Source organism: Hyla sarda, unplaced genomic scaffold, assembly GCF_029499605.1.
Source record: "Hyla sarda isolate aHylSar1 unplaced genomic scaffold, aHylSar1.hap1 scaffold_1299, whole genome shotgun sequence".
Classification (NCBI taxonomy): Eukaryota; Metazoa; Chordata; class Amphibia; order Anura; family Hylidae; genus Hyla; species Hyla sarda.
Window position 1 is genome coordinate 39854 of NW_026607922.1, and position 12907 is coordinate 52760.

The following is a 12907-nucleotide window of genomic DNA, read 5'->3' on the forward strand; positions in this document are numbered from 1 at the left end:
AAAGACAAATGCTTCCAGCCATCCATTGCACTAATGGATTGGTCATCAGCTGGCTGTCTATGTCCCGCATCAATATAGACCAAAGTACAGAGGGTTAGGCTATGCTATTGTGCACCTACCTGATGCATCAGAAGGTGCGAGGCCCTTGCTAAATTCTGTGCACAGACTTTGAGATCTATGCTTTAGACTGTATCTAAACCTGCTCCAACATGGACTGACATTCTGGCCTACTTTCAGCCGATGCGACTTGTCTGTCGCTGAACAGTCGCTTTTTATGTATTCAGCACCTATGTATAATGTTGTAAAAATGCTCTAGAAGCTAAAGTCGCAGAAATGTCACACATATTTGGCCTGCAACTTTCTGTGCGACAAATTCAGACAGGAAAAATCAGTATAAATCCTTAGAAAATTATCCCCCAGTGTCTCCATCTGCTGGCGGTATTGAATAAGCATTGCTGCACTGATGGGGTATGCATTAGACGAAAAAAAAGAAGAAAAAGAAGAATAATACGCCCAGAAAAGAGGCGAAAAGGAGAAAAACGTAAAAAAACGTGAAAAAAAAGTAAGAGGAAGAGAAGGGAAAAAAAGGTGGAAATGGGTTTAAAAGTGATTTCGGCGGAGAAATATATATATATATATATATATATATATATATATATATATATATATGCGCACACACACACATAGATATAAACGTATTCTCCGTTGAGATATTGCAGCCGCTGCTGTGTCCAGGCCCAGGAGCCTTAGCACTGTGCTGTGATGTCACTCAATACCACTGACATCACTAGGTGTAAACAACATCTCTCCTTTGCTGTGTATGTGACTATGGAGCTGTTTGGTGATGTCGTCTATTACGGCCTTCATAGAAGCAACAGGAGATTGTTGCATCCATCTTGAACCCTCAGAACTACAGTGCTATGATGTCACTCACTTCCACAGGCCTTGCAGAGTGTAAACAACAACAACCCAGCTTTGTTGTGTATGTAACCAAAGGGATTTGTGATGTCACCTAGAACCTTCACAGCAGCGACAGCTTTATGAGGAGCATCAGCACTGCTCTGCCTGAGCAGAACCATCACCGCCATAGGTTGTCAAATAACCCGGATTTAACCCACACAGGTAAGTCCAATGGGGTGCAGGCATGTCCTCTATGCTTACAGCTTCCCGTGGGTGTTGGTTTGATACCGTTTGGGGACAGCCAAGGAGGCATCTGCAGGCAACAAAGGTAGGTGTGTGCTTGTGTGTGTGTTTCCTATGCAGATCCTAAGCCCAGTGTCACATGCAAGTAGGAGGAGTAAGAAGGGTTCCTGGCAAATCCGGGTTATGGATTGCATTTAAAAAGGCCCCGTGGGAGTGCAATGGGCCCCTGTCTTGCTGCTTAGCAATAATGGTATGGGTTTAGGTTCTGCTGTGTGTACTGGTGGTTGACTGCCCCCCAGCCCAGAGTGTGCATGGAAAATTGTCTGGCAGCCTCCCTGACAGCAAGCAGTGATAGTGCCCATGAAGGGGACCTTGTTGGGCCCGCCCCTTTCACGGTTATCGCTTCTCGGCCTTTTGGCTAAGATCAAGTGTAGTATCTGTTCTTATCAGTTTAATATCTGATACGTCCCCTATCTGGGGACCATATATTAAATGGATTTTTGAGAACGGGGGCCGATTTCGAAGCTTGCTTCCGTCGCCCTATGCATTGACCCGATATGGCAGTATCTTCGGGTACAGTGCACCACCCCCTTACAGGGTTAAAAAGAAAGATTCCTACTTTCATTGCTACCTGCTTGCTGGCTAGCCAGCTAGCCAGCCCTGTGGGCCTTGCTGCTGCTGCAGCCAATAAACAAAAGGTGGTGCTGCTGCTGCTTCTGCTGCTTCTGCTTCTGCTTGTGTCTGGCCCCTGTTGGAGCGTCCAGGCACAGGACTTCTGCTGCTGCTGACTAAATGGCCTCCTTAATTGGATCATTTGAGTAGCCAGCACACCTGTGCAGGTAGGGCATGACATGATAGGCAGCTGCCTTGATAGCGGGTGGGTGCTGAATGTTCCTAATTGACAAAATAAGATTAATGCTTATGAAGAAATATAAAATCTCATCCCTTCCCCAATATCGCGCCACACCCCTACCCCTTAATTCCCTGGTTGAACGTGATGGACATATGTCTTTTTTCGACCGTACTAACTATGTAACTATGTAACATAACATGGGGGGGGGGGGGGTCTCCTGGCTGTTCACACAGGTGTGTCATTGCTGTACATTGACCATGCATTGCTTCTGTGGTATTGCAAAGGCAAAGACAAATGCTTCCAGCCATCCATTGCACTAATGGATTGGTCATCAGCTGGCTGTCTATGTCCCGCATCAATATAGACCAAAGTACAGAGGGTTAGGCTATGCTATTGTGCACCTACCTGATGCATCAGAAGGTGCGAGGCCCTTGCTAAATTCTGTGCACAGACTTTGAGATCTATGCTTTAGACTGTATCTAAACCTGCTCCAACATGGACTGACATTCTGGCCTACTTTCAGCCGATGCGACTTGTCTGTCGCTGAACAGTCGCTTTTTATGTATTCAGCACCTATGTATAATGTTGTAAAAATGCTCTAGAAGCTAAAGTCGCAGAAATGTCACACATATTTGGCCTGCAACTTTCTGTGCGACAAATTCAGACAGGAAAAATCAGTATAAATCCTTAGAAAATTATCCCCCAGTGTCTCCATCTGCTGGCGGTATTGAATAAGCATTGCTGCACTGATGGGGTATGCATTAGACGAAAAAAAAGAAGAAAAAGAAGAATAATACGCCCAGAAAAGAGGCGAAAAGGAGAAAAACGTAAAAAAACGTGAAAAAAAAGTAAGAGGAAGAGAAGGGAAAAAAAGGTGGAAATGGGTTTAAAAGTGATTTCGGCGGAGAAATATATATATATATATATATATATATATATATATATATATATATATGCGCACACACACACATAGATATAAACGTATTCTCCGTTGAGATATTGCAGCCGCTGCTGTGTCCAGGCCCAGGAGCCTTAGCACTGTGCTGTGATGTCACTCAATACCACTGACATCACTAGGTGTAAACAACATCTCTCCTTTGCTGTGTATGTGACTATGGAGCTGTTTGGTGATGTCGTCTATTACGGCCTTCATAGAAGCAACAGGAGATTGTTGCATCCATCTTGAACCCTCAGAACTACAGTGCTATGATGTCACTCACTTCCACAGGCCTTGCAGAGTGTAAACAACAACAACCCAGCTTTGTTGTGTATGTAACCACAGGGATTTGTGATGTCACCTAGAACCTTCACAGCAGCGACAGCTTTATGAGGAGCATCAGCACTGCTCTGCCTGAGCAGAACCATCACCGCCATAGGTTGTCAAATAACCCGGATTTAACCCACACAGGTAAGTCCAATGGGGTGCAGGCATGTCCTCTATGCTTACAGCTTCCCGTGGGTGTTGGTTTGATACCGTTTGGGGACAGCCAAGGAGGCATCTGCAGGCAACAAAGGTAGGTGTGTGCTTGTGTGTGTGTTTCCTATGCAGATCCTAAGCCCAGTGTCACATGCAAGTAGGAGGAGTAAGAAGGGTTCCTGGCAAATCCGGGTTATGGATTGCATTTAAAAAGGCCCCGTGGGAGTGCAATGGGCCCCTGTCTTGCTGCTTAGCAATAATGGTATGGGTTTAGGTTCTGCTGTGTGTACTGGTGGTTGACTGCCCCCCAGCCCAGAGTGTGCATGGAAAATTGTCTGGCAGCCTCCCTGACAGCAAGCAGTGATAGTGCCCATGAAGGGGACCTTGTTGGGCCCGCCCCTTTCACGGTTATCGCTTCTCGGCCTTTTGGCTAAGATCAAGTGTAGTATCTGTTCTTATCAGTTTAATATCTGATACGTCCCCTATCTGGGGACCATATATTAAATGGATTTTTGAGAACGGGGGCCGATTTCGAAGCTTGCTTCCGTCGCCCTATGCATTGACCCGATATGGCAGTATCTTCGGGTACAGTGCACCACCCCCTTACAGGGTTAAAAAGAAAGATTCCTACTTTCATTGCTACCTGCTTGCTGGCTAGCCAGCTAGCCAGCCCTGTGGGCCTTGCTGCTGCTGCAGCCAATAAACAAAAGGTGGTGCTGCTGCTGCTTCTGCTGCTTCTGCTTCTGCTTGTGTCTGGCCCCTGTTGGAGCGTCCAGGCACAGGACTTCTGCTGCTGCTGACTAAATGGCCTCCTTAATTGGATCATTTGAGTAGCCAGCACACCTGTGCAGGTAGGGCATGACATGATAGGCAGCTGCCTTGATAGCGGGTGGGTGCTGAATGTTCCTAATTGACAAAATAAGATTAATGCTTATGAAGAAATATAAAATCTCATCCCTTCCCCAATATCGCGCCACACCCCTACCCCTTAATTCCCTGGTTGAACGTGATGGACATATGTCTTTTTTCGACCGTACTAACTATGTAACTATGTAACATAACATGGGGGGGGGGGGGGTCTCCTGGCTGTTCACACAGGTGTGTCATTGCTGTACATTGACCATGCATTGCTTCTGTGGTATTGCAAAGGCAAAGACAAATGCTTCCAGCCATCCATTGCACTAATGGATTGGTCATCAGCTGGCTGTCTATGTCCCGCATCAATATAGACCAAAGTACAGAGGGTTAGGCTATGCTATTGTGCACCTACCTGATGCATCAGAAGGTGCGAGGCCCTTGCTAAATTCTGTGCACAGACTTTGAGATCTATGCTTTAGACTGTATCTAAACCTGCTCCAACATGGACTGACATTCTGGCCTACTTTCAGCCGATGCGACTTGTCTGTCGCTGAACAGTCGCTTTTTATGTATTCAGCACCTATGTATAATGTTGTAAAAATGCTCTAGAAGCTAAAGTCGCAGAAATGTCACACATATTTGGCCTGCAACTTTCTGTGCGACAAATTCAGACAGGAAAAATCAGTATAAATCCTTAGAAAATTATCCCCCAGTGTCTCCATCTGCTGGCGGTATTGAATAAGCATTGCTGCACTGATGGGGTATGCATTAGACGAAAAAAAAGAAGAAAAAGAAGAATAATACGCCCAGAAAAGAGGCGAAAAGGAGAAAAACGTAAAAAAACGTGAAAAAAAAGTAAGAGGAAGAGAAGGGAAAAAAAGGTGGAAATGGGTTTAAAAGTGATTTCGGCGGAGAAATATATATATATATATATATATATATATATATATATATATATATATGCGCACACACACACATAGATATAAACGTATTCTCCGTTGAGATATTGCAGCCGCTGCTGTGTCCAGGCCCAGGAGCCTTAGCACTGTGCTGTGATGTCACTCAATACCACTGACATCACTAGGTGTAAACAACATCTCTCCTTTGCTGTGTATGTGACTATGGAGCTGTTTGGTGATGTCGTCTATTACGGCCTTCATAGAAGCAACAGGAGATTGTTGCATCCATCTTGAACCCTCAGAACTACAGTGCTATGATGTCACTCACTTCCACAGGCCTTGCAGAGTGTAAACAACAACAACCCAGCTTTGTTGTGTATGTAACCAAAGGGATTTGTGATGTCACCTAGAACCTTCACAGCAGCGACAGCTTTATGAGGAGCATCAGCACTGCTCTGCCTGAGCAGAACCATCACCGCCATAGGTTGTCAAATAACCCGGATTTAACCCACACAGGTAAGTCCAATGGGGTGCAGGCATGTCCTCTATGCTTACAGCTTCCCGTGGGTGTTGGTTTGATACCGTTTGGGGACAGCCAAGGAGGCATCTGCAGGCAACAAAGGTAGGTGTGTGCTTGTGTGTGTGTTTCCTATGCAGATCCTAAGCCCAGTGTCACATGCAAGTAGGAGGAGTAAGAAGGGTTCCTGGCAAATCCGGGTTATGGATTGCATTTAAAAAGGCCCCGTGGGAGTGCAATGGGCCCCTGTCTTGCTGCTTAGCAATAATGGTATGGGTTTAGGTTCTGCTGTGTGTACTGGTGGTTGACTGCCCCCCAGCCCAGAGTGTGCATGGAAAATTGTCTGGCAGCCTCCCTGACAGCAAGCAGTGATAGTGCCCATGAAGGGGACCTTGTTGGGCCCGCCCCTTTCACGGTTATCGCTTCTCGGCCTTTTGGCTAAGATCAAGTGTAGTATCTGTTCTTATCAGTTTAATATCTGATACGTCCCCTATCTGGGGACCATATATTAAATGGATTTTTGAGAACGGGGGCCGATTTCGAAGCTTGCTTCCGTCGCCCTATGCATTGACCCGATATGGCAGTATCTTCGGGTACAGTGCACCACCCCCTTACAGGGTTAAAAAGAAAGATTCCTACTTTCATTGCTACCTGCTTGCTGGCTAGCCAGCTAGCCAGCCCTGTGGGCCTTGCTGCTGCTGCAGCCAATAAACAAAAGGTGGTGCTGCTGCTGCTTCTGCTGCTTCTGCTTCTGCTTGTGTCTGGCCCCTGTTGGAGCGTCCAGGCACAGGACTTCTGCTGCTGCTGACTAAATGGCCTCCTTAATTGGATCATTTGAGTAGCCAGCACACCTGTGCAGGTAGGGCATGACATGATAGGCAGCTGCCTTGATAGCGGGTGGGTGCTGAATGTTCCTAATTGACAAAATAAGATTAATGCTTATGAAGAAATATAAAATCTCATCCCTTCCCCAATATCGCGCCACACCCCTACCCCTTAATTCCCTGGTTGAACGTGATGGACATATGTCTTTTTTCGACCGTACTAACTATGTAACTATGTAACATAACATGGGGGGGGGGGGGTCTCCTGGCTGTTCACACAGGTGTGTCATTGCTGTACATTGACCATGCATTGCTTCTGTGGTATTGCAAAGGCAAAGACAAATGCTTCCAGCCATCCATTGCACTAATGGATTGGTCATCAGCTGGCTGTCTATGTCCCGCATCAATATAGACCAAAGTACAGAGGGTTAGGCTATGCTATTGTGCACCTACCTGATGCATCAGAAGGTGCGAGGCCCTTGCTAAATTCTGTGCACAGACTTTGAGATCTATGCTTTAGACTGTATCTAAACCTGCTCCAACATGGACTGACATTCTGGCCTACTTTCAGCCGATGCGACTTGTCTGTCGCTGAACAGTCGCTTTTTATGTATTCAGCACCTATGTATAATGTTGTAAAAATGCTCTAGAAGCTAAAGTCGCAGAAATGTCACACATATTTGGCCTGCAACTTTCTGTGCGACAAATTCAGACAGGAAAAATCAGTATAAATCCTTAGAAAATTATCCCCCAGTGTCTCCATCTGCTGGCGGTATTGAATAAGCATTGCTGCACTGATGGGGTATGCATTAGACGAAAAAAAAGAAGAAAAAGAAGAATAATACGCCCAGAAAAGAGGCGAAAAGGAGAAAAACGTAAAAAAACGTGAAAAAAAAGTAAGAGGAAGAGAAGGGAAAAAAAGGTGGAAATGGGTTTAAAAGTGATTTCGGCGGAGAAATATATATATATATATATATATATATATATATATATATATATGCGCACACACACACATAGATATAAACGTATTCTCCGTTGAGATATTGCAGCCGCTGCTGTGTCCAGGCCCAGGAGCCTTAGCACTGTGCTGTGATGTCACTCAATACCACTGACATCACTAGGTGTAAACAACATCTCTCCTTTGCTGTGTATGTGACTATGGAGCTGTTTGGTGATGTCGTCTATTACGGCCTTCATAGAAGCAACAGGAGATTGTTGCATCCATCTTGAACCCTCAGAACTACAGTGCTATGATGTCACTCACTTCCACAGGCCTTGCAGAGTGTAAACAACAACAACCCAGCTTTGTTGTGTATGTAACCAAAGGGATTTGTGATGTCACCTAGAACCTTCACAGCAGCGACAGCTTTATGAGGAGCATCAGCACTGCTCTGCCTGAGCAGAACCATCACCGCCATAGGTTGTCAAATAACCCGGATTTAACCCACACAGGTAAGTCCAATGGGGTGCAGGCATGTCCTCTATGCTTACAGCTTCCCGTGGGTGTTGGTTTGATACCGTTTGGGGACAGCCAAGGAGGCATCTGCAGGCAACAAAGGTAGGTGTGTGCTTGTGTGTGTGTTTCCTATGCAGATCCTAAGCCCAGTGTCACATGCAAGTAGGAGGAGTAAGAAGGGTTCCTGGCAAATCCGGGTTATGGATTGCATTTAAAAAGGCCCCGTGGGAGTGCAATGGGCCCCTGTCTTGCTGCTTAGCAATAATGGTATGGGTTTAGGTTCTGCTGTGTGTACTGGTGGTTGACTGCCCCCCAGCCCAGAGTGTGCATGGAAAATTGTCTGGCAGCCTCCCTGACAGCAAGCAGTGATAGTGCCCATGAAGGGGACCTTGTTGGGCCCGCCCCTTTCACGGTTATCGCTTCTCGGCCTTTTGGCTAAGATCAAGTGTAGTATCTGTTCTTATCAGTTTAATATCTGATACGTCCCCTATCTGGGGACCATATATTAAATGGATTTTTGAGAACGGGGGCCGATTTCGAAGCTTGCTTCCGTCGCCCTATGCATTGACCCGATATGGCAGTATCTTCGGGTACAGTGCACCACCCCCTTACAGGGTTAAAAAGAAAGATTCCTACTTTCATTGCTACCTGCTTGCTGGCTAGCCAGCTAGCCAGCCCTGTGGGCCTTGCTGCTGCTGCAGCCAATAAACAAAAGGTGGTGCTGCTGCTGCTTCTGCTGCTTCTGCTTCTGCTTGTGTCTGGCCCCTGTTGGAGCGTCCAGGCACAGGACTTCTGCTGCTGCTGACTAAATGGCCTCCTTAATTGGATCATTTGAGTAGCCAGCACACCTGTGCAGGTAGGGCATGACATGATAGGCAGCTGCCTTGATAGCGGGTGGGTGCTGAATGTTCCTAATTGACAAAATAAGATTAATGCTTATGAAGAAATATAAAATCTCATCCCTTCCCCAATATCGCGCCACACCCCTACCCCTTAATTCCCTGGTTGAACGTGATGGACATATGTCTTTTTTCGACCGTACTAACTATGTAACTATGTAACATAACATGGGGGGGGGGGGGTCTCCTGGCTGTTCACACAGGTGTGTCATTGCTGTACATTGACCATGCATTGCTTCTGTGGTATTGCAAAGGCAAAGACAAATGCTTCCAGCCATCCATTGCACTAATGGATTGGTCATCAGCTGGCTGTCTATGTCCCGCATCAATATAGACCAAAGTACAGAGGGTTAGGCTATGCTATTGTGCACCTACCTGATGCATCAGAAGGTGCGAGGCCCTTGCTAAATTCTGTGCACAGACTTTGAGATCTATGCTTTAGACTGTATCTAAACCTGCTCCAACATGGACTGACATTCTGGCCTACTTTCAGCCGATGCGACTTGTCTGTCGCTGAACAGTCGCTTTTTATGTATTCAGCACCTATGTATAATGTTGTAAAAATGCTCTAGAAGCTAAAGTCGCAGAAATGTCACACATATTTGGCCTGCAACTTTCTGTGCGACAAATTCAGACAGGAAAAATCAGTATAAATCCTTAGAAAATTATCCCCCAGTGTCTCCATCTGCTGGCGGTATTGAATAAGCATTGCTGCACTGATGGGGTATGCATTAGACGAAAAAAAAGAAGAAAAAGAAGAATAATACGCCCAGAAAAGAGGCGAAAAGGAGAAAAACGTAAAAAAACGTGAAAAAAAAGTAAGAGGAAGAGAAGGGAAAAAAAGGTGGAAATGGGTTTAAAAGTGATTTCGGCGGAGAAATATATATATATATATATATATATATATATATATATATATATATATATATATATATATGCGCACACACACACATAGATATAAACGTATTCTCCGTTGAGATATTGCAGCCGCTGCTGTGTCCAGGCCCAGGAGCCTTAGCACTGTGCTGTGATGTCACTCAATACCACTGACATCACTAGGTGTAAACAACATCTCTCCTTTGCTGTGTATGTGACTATGGAGCTGTTTGGTGATGTCGTCTATTACGGCCTTCATAGAAGCAACAGGAGATTGTTGCATCCATCTTGAACCCTCAGAACTACAGTGCTATGATGTCACTCACTTCCACAGGCCTTGCAGAGTGTAAACAACAACAACCCAGCTTTGTTGTGTATGTAACCAAAGGGATTTGTGATGTCACCTAGAACCTTCACAGCAGCGACAGCTTTATGAGGAGCATCAGCACTGCTCTGCCTGAGCAGAACCATCACCGCCATAGGTTGTCAAATAACCCGGATTTAACCCACACAGGTAAGTCCAATGGGGTGCAGGCATGTCCTCTATGCTTACAGCTTCCCGTGGGTGTTGGTTTGATACCGTTTGGGGACAGCCAAGGAGGCATCTGCAGGCAACAAAGGTAGGTGTGTGCTTGTGTGTGTGTTTCCTATGCAGATCCTAAGCCCAGTGTCACATGCAAGTAGGAGGAGTAAGAAGGGTTCCTGGCAAATCCGGGTTATGGATTGCATTTAAAAAGGCCCCGTGGGAGTGCAATGGGCCCCTGTCTTGCTGCTTAGCAATAATGGTATGGGTTTAGGTTCTGCTGTGTGTACTGGTGGTTGACTGCCCCCCAGCCCAGAGTGTGCATGGAAAATTGTCTGGCAGCCTCCCTGACAGCAAGCAGTGATAGTGCCCATGAAGGGGACCTTGTTGGGCCCGCCCCTTTCACGGTTATCGCTTCTCGGCCTTTTGGCTAAGATCAAGTGTAGTATCTGTTCTTATCAGTTTAATATCTGATACGTCCCCTATCTGGGGACCATATATTAAATGGATTTTTGAGAACGGGGGCCGATTTCGAAGCTTGCTTCCGTCGCCCTATGCATTGACCCGATATGGCAGTATCTTCGGGTACAGTGCACCACCCCCTTACAGGGTTAAAAAGAAAGATTCCTACTTTCATTGCTACCTGCTTGCTGGCTAGCCAGCTAGCCAGCCCTGTGGGCCTTGCTGCTGCTGCAGCCAATAAACAAAAGGTGGTGCTGCTGCTGCTTCTGCTGCTTCTGCTTCTGCTTGTGTCTGGCCCCTGTTGGAGCGTCCAGGCACAGGACTTCTGCTGCTGCTGACTAAATGGCCTCCTTAATTGGATCATTTGAGTAGCCAGCACACCTGTGCAGGTAGGGCATGACATGATAGGCAGCTGCCTTGATAGCGGGTGGGTGCTGAATGTTCCTAATTGACAAAATAAGATTAATGCTTATGAAGAAATATAAAATCTCATCCCTTCCCCAATATCGCGCCACACCCCTACCCCTTAATTCCCTGGTTGAACGTGATGGACATATGTCTTTTTTCGACCGTACTAACTATGTAACTATGTAACATAACATGGGGGGGGGGGGGGTCTCCTGGCTGTTCACACAGGTGTGTCATTGCTGTACATTGACCATGCATTGCTTCTGTGGTATTGCAAAGGCAAAGACAAATGCTTCCAGCCATCCATTGCACTAATGGATTGGTCATCAGCTGGCTGTCTATGTCCCGCATCAATATAGACCAAAGTACAGAGGGTTAGGCTATGCTATTGTGCACCTACCTGATGCATCAGAAGGTGCGAGGCCCTTGCTAAATTCTGTGCACAGACTTTGAGATCTATACTTTAGACTGTATCTAAACCTGCTCCAACATGGACTGACATTCTGGCCTACTTTCAGCCGATGCGACTTGTCTGTCGCTGAACAGTCGCTTTTTATGTATTCAGCACCTATGTATAATGTTGTAAAAATGCTCTAGAAGCTAAAGTCGCAGAAATGTCACACATATTTGGCCTGCAACTTTCTGTGCGACAAATTCAGACAGGAAAAATCAGTATAAATCCTTAGAAAATTATCCCCCAGTGTCTCCATCTGCTGGCGGTATTGAATAAGCATTGCTGCACTGATGGGGTATGCATTAGACGAAAAAAAAGAAGAAAAAGAAGAATAATACGCCCAGAAAAGAGGCGAAAAGGAGAAAAACGTAAAAAAACGTGAAAAAAAAGTAAGAGGAAGAGAAGGGAAAAAAAGGTGGAAATGGGTTTAAAAGTGATTTCGGCGGAGAAATATATATATATATATATATATATATATATATATAGATATATATATATATATATATATATATATGCGCACACACACACATAGATATAAACGTATTCTCCGTTGAGATATTGCAGCCGCTGCTGTGTCCAGGCCCAGGAGCCTTAGCACTGTGCTGTGATGTCACTCAATACCACTGACATCACTAGGTGTAAACAACATCTCTCCTTTGCTGTGTATGTGACTATGGAGCTGTTTGGTGATGTCGTCTATTACGGCCTTCATAGAAGCAACAGGAGATTGTTGCATCCATCTTGAACCCTCAGAACTACAGTGCTATGATGTCACTCACTTCCACAGGCCTTGCAGAGTGTAAACAACAACAACCCAGCTTTGTTGTGTATGTAACCAAAGGGATTTGTGATGTCACCTAGAACCTTCACAGCAGCGACAGCTTTATGAGGAGCATCAGCACTGCTCTGCCTGAGCAGAACCATCACCGCCATAGGTTGTCAAATAACCCGGATTTAACCCACACAGGTAAGTCCAATGGGGTGCAGGCATGTCCTCTATGCTTACAGCTTCCCGTGGGTGTTGGTTTGATACCGTTTGGGGACAGCCAAGGAGGCATCTGCAGGCAACAAAGGTAGGTGTGTGCTTGTGTGTGTGTTTCCTATGCAGATCCTAAGCCCAGTGTCACATGCAAGTAGGAGGAGTAAGAAGGGTTCCTGGCAAATCCGGGTTATGGATTGCATTTAAAAAGGCCCCGTGGGAGTGCAATGGGCCCCTGTCTTGCTGCTTAGCAATAATGGTATGGGTTTAGGTTCTGCTGTGTGTACTGGTGGTTGACTGCCCCCCAGCCCAGAGTGTGCATGGAAAATTGTCTGGCAG

At 45.9% G+C, this 12907-nt stretch overlaps 5 non-coding genes across 5 annotated transcripts; all 5 read left to right on the forward strand.

The window, feature by feature from the left end:
* The first annotated feature begins 1541 nt into the window (after nucleotides 1-1541).
* On the forward strand, nucleotides 1542-1732 carry LOC130304924 (U2 spliceosomal RNA). Its single transcript, XR_008854630.1, has one exon. It is a non-coding gene; the product is annotated as a U2 spliceosomal RNA (small nuclear RNA).
* Nucleotides 1733-3823: 2091 nt separating this feature from the next.
* Nucleotides 3824-4014, forward strand: LOC130304925 (U2 spliceosomal RNA). Its single transcript, XR_008854631.1, has one exon. It is a non-coding gene; the product is annotated as a U2 spliceosomal RNA (small nuclear RNA).
* Nucleotides 4015-6105: 2091 nt separating this feature from the next.
* Nucleotides 6106-6296, forward strand: LOC130304926 (U2 spliceosomal RNA). The gene has a single exon (XR_008854632.1). It is a non-coding gene; the product is annotated as a U2 spliceosomal RNA (small nuclear RNA).
* A 2086-nt stretch (nucleotides 6297-8382) lies between these two features.
* Nucleotides 8383-8573, forward strand: LOC130304927 (U2 spliceosomal RNA). Its single transcript, XR_008854633.1, has one exon. It is a non-coding gene; the product is annotated as a U2 spliceosomal RNA (small nuclear RNA).
* A 2102-nt stretch (nucleotides 8574-10675) lies between these two features.
* LOC130304928 (U2 spliceosomal RNA) lies at nucleotides 10676-10866 on the forward strand. Its single transcript, XR_008854634.1, has one exon. It is a non-coding gene; the product is annotated as a U2 spliceosomal RNA (small nuclear RNA).
* The last annotated feature ends 2041 nt before the right edge of the window (nucleotides 10867-12907 follow it).